Here is a 9,257-nt window from a genome sequence, read left to right as displayed (position 1 = left end):
GGAATAATGATGTGCTCAGCGTCCTGCAGTGAGTGAATGAGAGGGCACGTGGGCGTCTGCTCCACTCGTGGGGTCTCCACTCAAAGAAGTGACAGGCCGCGGAATTGTTCAGTGTGAACTGGGCCTAAATATTGACATATCCAGGTGGCCACACTGCTCCATGTAGAGGAGCAAACTCTCCATCAGCACTTTGGAGAACTTTGTGTTAAGGGCTTTCCTGCTGGGGCCTATAACCGAGAGATATTTAGAACCTATAAACCAGTGAAAACTTGGGGGAGATTTATCAAACATGGTGTAAAGTGAAACTGACTCAGTTGCCCCTAGCAACCAATCAGATTCCACCTTTCATTTTCCAAAGAGTCTGTGAGGAATGAAAGGTGAAACCTGATTGGTTGCTAGGGGCAACTGAGCCAGTTGTCCCTAGCAACCTGATGCCCCCCCCCCCCCCATTGTGTTGCATCTGTTTAACCCCTCATGTCACAGCCAATTTTTATTTTTACCCTTTTGTTCTTTCCTCCTTGCGTTTAAAAAACCATAGCACTTTCATTGTTTCACCTAGAGACCCACACGAGCTGTTATTTTTTGTACTTTGTAATGACATGCTTCATTTTATACATAAATTATGCTGCAAAACCGAAAAAAAAAAAAAATATTTATGAGGTGCAATAAAATGTTTGTGTTATCAACCTCTAATCCATTCCCAAACAATAATGGTAACCAACGACTCTACTAAAAAAGTTTATGACATCCTATTGGTGACACATACTGTAACTACTCTGATTAGATACCTACCATTGTCTACATATCTGAGTATGTTTTCTTTTAAAAATGTGCGCAAGATAATTTTGAACTTCCCCTGAAAAGTTATACATTTCAATATAAATGATTAGAAGAGATATAAAACCACAGATTTATGCAAGAACTACAGGAAATTGTGTTTTGTTGTTGTGCAATTCTTTTATAGGAGCATAAAGAACTGATATAGATGAGAAGTATCCGCCGTTCCCTCCTGATATTTTTAAGGTACAAAGTTAGTGCCCTATATCTAATGTTTCAGGAACATATATCAAAGCTTATCTATCTGCGCCAGTTCTGAAACCCCCATTTGTGTTATGAGTCTGTAATCCTCTCTCCTACCATGTATCCTTACCACTCCCTGGTTGAGCAGTTACTTAGTTATACAGCTCCCGTAATTTATTGCTTCCCTGAAGCTTTTCATTACAGCCCTCCCCCCCTGCCTAATCCCCTCCCACAGCACTTCTGCCAGTTCCTAGCCCCTGAGTGACTGCAGAACATTGCTCTACACAGCAGACTATCTTTCCACACAGCAGGTTTGCAAAAGCTGCTATATCATCTGTTTGTGGCCGGTGACATGTCAGCATACTGTAAACACACCCACAATGTGTTTTTTACGGGGCTCACCACCAGTCTCTTACCCAAAATTATAAGGATGGGCAAAACGGCTCTCGTCTACAATTTTAAGAGGGTCACAACAGTCTCCTGCCCATAATTTTAACAGTGGTCACCACCAGGCTCTTGCCCACAATTTTTAACAGGGTTACACCTTACCAACAAATACAATACTAGGTTCTCACCCACAATTTTAAGGGGGGGGGCACTAGGCTCTTGTCCACCACATTTTTATGGAGTCGCCACCAGGCTCTTGCCTACCTTTTTAAGGGAATCAATAGTAGGCTTTTGCCCCTCAAATTTTAAGGGGGTCACCACCAGGCTCTCACATAAAATTTCTGCAACATGTGCATAGGCCCTCCTTTATATGTAATGAAGGGTATAGGGGATTCCCTCTTTCCTTAAAATTTTTGGCAGCCCTTGTACTTGGGGCATTGGCTTGATGAGTCAATGAATCCATCCTTTAAAATATACTGTAAATACGGTGGGTCTGACCATGTCGCACAATCACAATGACAGTTACCAGTGGGTGTAGTTTGAGTACCCCTTCGTCTATGGCATCTTTGATTGTCAGAGATGAATGGAACTAAGGTGAGAGATAGGCCAGCTTTTAAGTGGGGCAGAAAGATTTTTCTTTTCCTTTTTGTTTTCATCACAAATAACTACACTTTTTTTTTTCTCACTTCAAAGGGTATCTGTCAGCACCCAGGCCCTACCTGAGGTGCTGATAGTGTGCTGTAGTTGTCAGTCAGGTCAATAAGGTCCAAGTTTTTTTATTATTTTTTTTTTATATATATATACTATGATGCAAAAAATGTTGTTTTTTCTCATCAATGTATTAAAATAAAATAAAAATAAATTAAAATAAAATAAAAATTAAAATAAAAACTAAATGAATTTGGACCTGACTGGGGATTCTTTGCTCTTTTAGGCCATGTTCACACAATGTATTAGACCGGCCGTTCCGTGACCCGGCTGGGTCACGGAACGGCCAGTCTCTGCCCGGATCATCCCGGCCGGTACTTAAGTACCGGCTGGGTGATCTTTCCGGCCGCAGTGTTCTGATGCGGGCGCATCAGCGCGCGCCTGCATCAGAACTCCCCATAGGACACAATGAAGCAAACCTTGTGTGAACTGACAGGGTTTCCTACGGCCGCAATTCACTGAATTGCAGCCGCAGAAAACTGACATGTCAGTTCTTTGCGGCCCGGCATGGGATACCAGCCGAAGCGTATATGATGTGTATACGCTCTGGCCGGGATCCCATAGAACAAGAGGCAATGTTCCACACTGCATTAAGTACGGCCGATGGCAACAACGGTCGTACTTTTACGTAGTGTGAACAAAGCCTTAAAAATTATACAATAATGAAAAAAAAAAATCATTTCCATCAGGGGATTAAAACCAAAGACAGACCTGCTAGAAGTTTCAACACAAGTTATTTACCCCTAGACCACAGCTACAGAGGATAGGAGATACACCTATATCTGATTGCAGATCAGTCCTCTCTTGGCAGATACTGACTGAAAACATGAGGAGGAGACCAGGTTCATTATTCATGAAGAAGAAGGAGGAGGAAGCAGTGGTGAGGGGGCCAGAGTGCGGCACAAGCGTTGGAACTCAACTCCTCTTTGACTCTTCATTACAATAGGAGACCTGAGATTGTGCATAATCCACTCCACAGACAGAGATAAGTGGTGATTCTTTACATATGACAATTTCCACTCCATTTCATCTGCTGGGCTTGTCATTCTGGACCGGGCCCAGCTACTCTGTGTACTGTACAGGAGCAGGGACTCCTGTCTTTAACAGGCGTTCCTGCTCCTGTAATACTCTGTCACAAAACAATCGGAGCATTTCCAAGTCTGAATGAGTAACAAATCTCACAACTGGATTCACCAAATTGCTTCTGAATATGATCTCATTAAATCTCTTTTCATAATTACTTATCCCATGATTTATTTTTTGTTAACTCTTATAAGCCAAATGCCACAATATCCCTATATAAAGAAATGTGATCCGGTGACATCCGCTTTACTGAAATGTTTTGCAATACATGATATTGCTCCTTTTAGGAAATAACAAAATATTTTCCTAAAATCACTGATGCAACCATTACAGTCGTGTCTCATTGCACTCAAGGAACTCGACATGTAAGTAATTATATTATTATTAGTATATTAGTTTATTTATAGTCAGCTATAACATCTAATACATGGAACAGTAGGATAATCCAGGTAAATATTTACATAAATATAACAATAGCTCAGGCAGATGTAACAATATATTTTTGGGGATTAAAAAAAAATTCAGGTCAAACATATCAGCAGGTTTAGACTTGGTCCAATGTATAAACTTATATAGAAATTGCTTTGTTTCTCTGCGCCCGGTAAAAGTATGGATGGAACTATTCTGAAGGATACGGCAGGGCTGTCTTACCCATTGGGCAGGGTAGGCGGCTGCCCGGGGGCCCTTGCGTCCTAGGGGGCCCCTGCCCTCTGGGACACACCTGTATTTTTTGCTTTATAAGACGCACTTATAAAACTAAGTGCATCCTATAAAGCGAAGACGGCTCCCAAGCAGGGCTGAGCACCGCAAGGAAGCCGTCCCGCCCGCCCCCTTTATTGCCGCTCACTAAGCATATGCATAGTGAGCGGCCCTGAGCGACCCGCTCCGCCCGCCCCTTCTATCGCTTCTCAGCTGAGCCGATCAGAAGCCCAGGAAAGTGCAATGAGCAGCACTTTCCTGGGCTTCTGATCGGCTCAGCTAAGTGGCGATAGAAGGGGCCGGCAGTCCAGGAACTCACCCGTCCGGCGGCCCCAGCAGCTCCTCTCCCGTCAGCGTGCACTCCCGTCATCCTCCGGGCACAGGCAGCGGGGTACAGAGACGTTGCCTGTGTCCTGGATGTGTCGTGCAGCAGGTCACTTCCGGCACAGGCAGTCTCTCTGTACCCCGCTGCCTGTACCGGAGGATGACGGGAGCGCGCGCTGACGGGAGACATCAGCTGCTGGGGCCGGCGGAAGGGTGAGTAACTGGTTTGTTGTTTTGGGGGTCACTGGCTACTATGGGGGGCACTGGCTACTATGGGGGGCACTGGCTACTATGGGGGCACTGGCTACTATGGGGGGGACTGGCTACTGTGGGGGGTACTGGCTACTATGGGGGGCACTGGCTACTATGGGGGGCACTATATGGGGGAATTGGCTACTATGGGGGTAACTATATGCAAAGATGTGGGGGATTTGATGGCACCTTCGCACCTCTGCCCAGGGGCCCATAATGCTGTTAAGACGGCCCTGGGATACGGCAATGTTTTTGCTACATGTAGGCAAGGTCCAGTGATGGGCATTTAATTGTGTATGTGTAATGACGGTAGCGTTATTGTATCTATAGTATATCTTACAGGCGTCTATGACTGGTTACCTGATTTAGTCGCCAACAATCCACATACAGAATGGAGGCAGTGAAGCAGGTTTATCTTCTCCTCATCTGTCAAGGTAAATATTCTCACAATTCCAGAATAATCGGATAGAATGAGATTCTGTGACTCCGGCCTCATGTTGTGTCATTGTCTCCAGGCTTCTATCTGGGCTCCGTATGTCAGCGATGGACGTTCCCTTACACAGTCACTGCCCTGATCGGCTCCTGTGTGGAGATTCCTTGTACATATGATCCTGCCGAGACCTCAGGAGCGTCCAGCACTGTATGGTTCTTATATGGTGGAAGTGGTTATCCAGAGATCCTAAACACCAAGGACCCATCTTCAGTAATGGAGGAATACAGAGGCCGAACCTCACTGGTACCAGGAGAGAAGAGCTGTACCCTGCGGATAGACCCTGTGAGAGAGGAAGATGGTGGCAGAGAGTATTATCCCGGGATCGCAGAGGATAGAAATATAAATGCTAATAGGAAATATTCCAGAACGTCTGATCTCGATGTCACAGGTAAGAATATATAAAAGACTGATACAAGACTGAGCAAAGTTTTTACTTATGTTGTACCATTGTATTCATCTAACTTTTTTATTACAGTATGGTAGAATATATGTGACTGTGTTGTATGTACTCGTGAGTAGTGAGATTAACAGATGTCTTATGCAGTATGCCATTGCATTGAATCGGTCTGTGATAGGCTAGGTAGACTGGAGATGTATGAATTTATTAATTATTTAATTCATTAAGTATTAAAAATAGGTAGATACACAGACAGATTGATAGGAGATGTATGATAGATATATAATGGATAGGAGATAGATAGATAGATAGATAGATAGATAGATAGATAGATAGATAGATAGATAATGGATAGGAGATAGATAGATAGATAGATAGATAGATAGATAGATAGATAGATAGGAGATAGATAGATAGATAGATAGATAGATAGATAGATAGATAGATAGATAGGAGATAGATATAAAACAAAAAAGTCCGCAGCACTACGGCTAAAAAGAAGGTTGGGTGCCTGCTTCTAAATACCTGATCCTAGGTATAGCAGTATAATGTCCAAAAATGGAATCAGCACGTCCGTATATAAGGTGAATCAAATGTTTATTTGCTCAAAAGGAAATAGCGACGTTTCTGTCCAAACAATATGGACTTGAAAAAAGTCCATATTGTTTGGATAGAAACGTCGCTATTTCCTTTTGAGCAAATAAACATTTGATTCACCTTATATACGGACGTGCTGATTCCATTTTTGGACATTAGATAGATAGATAGATAGATAGATAGATAGATAGATAGATAGGAGATAGATAGATAGATAAATAGATAGATAGATAGATAGATAGATAGATAGATAGGAGATAGATAGATAGATAGATAGATAGATAGATAGATAGATAGGAGATAGATAGATAGATAGATAGATAGATAGATAGATAGAAGATAGATAGATAGATAGATAAATAGATAGATAGATAGGAGATAGATAGATAGGAGATAGATAGATAGATAGATAGATAGATAGATAGATAGATAGATAGATAGGAGATAGATAGATAGATAGATAGATAGATAGGAGATAGATAGATAGATAGATAGATAGATAGATAGATAGATAGATAGATAGATAGATAGGAGATAGATAGATAAATAGATAGATAGATAGAAGATAGATAGATAGATAGATAGATAGATAGATAGATAGATAGGAGATAGATAAATATCTATATCTGCCTAAAATGTTTATGCCGAAAATAGATAGTTATTTAAAATTCTTAGGCTTAAAGGGGTATTCCAAGAAAAAATAACTCATGCCCTATCCACAGAATAGGGGACAAGTAAGAGATCACGCGGGCCCGACCTCCAAACCCCCATCCCCCAGCTTTGATTTAATCTTATGGAGCTGCCAGAAAGAGCTGAGTAAGCCGGAAGAGTGTTGTACTCGGCTCTCTCCTGCACCTGCATAGTAATGAACACAGAAGGCGTTGGCCCATACGGAGATTGTTGGGGGGGGGGGTTCAAAGGTAGGACCCCTATGATCTCTTACTTGTCCCTTATCCCCTGTCCCCTTTCCTGTGGATAGGGAACAAGTTAGTTTTTCTTGGAATACCCCTTTAATGTAGACCACCCAGAATGGTCTTTTCTTAGTCCAAAACGCTGAGTAATGGAGTGATGGTGTCTTTTTTTTTTTTTAAATGTCATATTTTACACAAAACATCTACAGATACAGTGGAGCTTCTGCTTTCTGTGTCTGAAGTGATGAATGAAGGAAAAGCCTCCACCATACGATGTACCACAGATCACACATGCGGCTCCAGTCCTCCTTCTCTACGGTGGAACAAACCAGGAAGAGTTAAATCTTATTCAGAAGACAATTTTGATGGATCCTGGAGAGAAGAATCAGAACTTACTTATATTCCATCATCTGCAGATGATGGGAGTCCTGTTCAGTGCACGGCTACATATCCTAATGGACTAGAGGCTAAAAGGTCAAGAATACTGAACATTAACCGTACGTATTATAGGGAACATATGTAATAACTTATTCAGCTGTTTATACTGTTCTGCTTCCCTATATCTTTTCCTCCATAACTTATAGATGTGTTCTGACCATATATTCTTTTCCTCTATGTGATGCCACAATGTGTAGAACATACCTAACCCCATTCCCCTGCTACTTCCCCGCAGGTCCTGTTCAGCTCTGTGTAGTCCCTCAATGTTCTCTCTTCTTATTGTTTAGTGCTTGGAACTTCTTCTCTCTCAGCCAATCACTGGCCCAGACAGGACACCACTGTGGCCAGTTATTGGCTGAGCTGGCAGGTCCTGCTCCTGAGTGATTGTCACAAAAGGAGGAAGAATAGAGAAGATTAAAGGATGGAAGCAACAGGAACTGTGGGGGAGCAGCAGGGGACTAGGTAAGTATGGGCTTTGATCATACGGCCAAAGCTACTGAGAGAAGCAAGAACACAGTCAAGATTATGTCTGAAGTCAGAAATAGCGCCACTCTTATCTACAGGCTATGTCTGGTATTGCACCTGACCACTATGCACTAGAATACTGCAATGCAGATACAGTCTATGTGGTTTTCTTTCCACTTCTTCTACGGATTCTGCTAAATTCGGTAAAGACAAGAGAGATTATCATCACATCAAGTGATGGAGTGTCCCTTGTTGTCTCTGTAAGGTTCATAGAAAAATATGTGCAGAAGGCCAGGCCATATATGTCGGGGTAGCTGGTGCGGTGTTGGGGCAGCTCTGCGGGTTAACAAACATGTTTATTTATTTATTTATTTACTTTTATTTATAACCTGGGAAAAGGGGGGTGATTCGGACTTTTATTAGGGGAGGGGGATTTTTACTTATAACAATACTTTTTTTTTTACTTTTACACTTATACTAGAAGCCCCCCTGGGGTTAGGGTTATTCCCCCTAGGGGACTTCTAGTAAAAGTGCACTGATCTCTCATAGAGATCTCTGCAGCATAAATATGCTGCAGAGATCCATGAGATAGGCACTCGTTTACTTCCGGCTGCTGCAGCCGGAAGTAAACGAGTGCCGAGCCGGGGACGGCGCCATCTTGGAGCGGTCCCCGGCTGGCAGCACACATAGAGATCGCTCCTCCGGGATAACGTCCCTGACACCAGACACCAGGGATAAGCTGTGTCCGGTAATCGGATGCAGCTGTTATGTTTGACAGCTGCATCTGATTACTGTATTAGCGGGCACGGTCCGATCGGGTGGTCCCGGGCTACAAGCGGCACCCGGGACCGCCGCGGTTCAGAGCCGGGTCACCGCGCAGCCCCGCTCTGAACGCCCGCACCCGCGCGAGGATGTACAGTTACATCTTCGTGCGGGAAAGGGTTAAGGATTTTTCCATTGTACAAATAATGCACCGGAGACTTACATAGTTTGCGTATAATGGAAAGTACACTCTACTACGTACGAACTTACGCCCGGATCGTACGCGGCGGCGTAAAAAATGAACCAGACCATTGTTTGCAGACAAAAATGGCGTAACTTACACCCGTAGCGTTACATGCGGTCCCGTACGTAGTGGCGATTTCTTCATTTTTGCAGCTTTTTGTGCCGATCCAAAAGGTTTTGTGGGGTGTCTGGGGCTAGCCGAAGATTTCCAAGTAAAAGACCGCTGACAGATCGCTACGTAGGGCGCTTGGGAAGCGTAAGTAGACTTCGGGCATGAGTTTGCGGTCAGTACGTAACCGGCCGCAAGTAGCGTAAATCTCCGGCCGGAGTTTACCGCGTATATGTCCGGCCGCGAAAATATGCGGCCAGACATATACGCAGTGTGAACTTAGAGTTTTCTATTTCTGAAATTATTTTATTTTAATTTTTTTTTTTACTGAATAAACGTAACTTGTTGTTCCTTCAGACTGAAGATGGA

The sequence above is a fragment of the Dendropsophus ebraccatus genome, chromosome 12, assembly GCF_027789765.1.
Source record: "Dendropsophus ebraccatus isolate aDenEbr1 chromosome 12, aDenEbr1.pat, whole genome shotgun sequence".
Lineage (NCBI taxonomy): Eukaryota > Metazoa > Chordata > Amphibia > Anura > Hylidae > Dendropsophus > Dendropsophus ebraccatus.
This window is presented reverse-complemented; position numbering follows the sequence as displayed.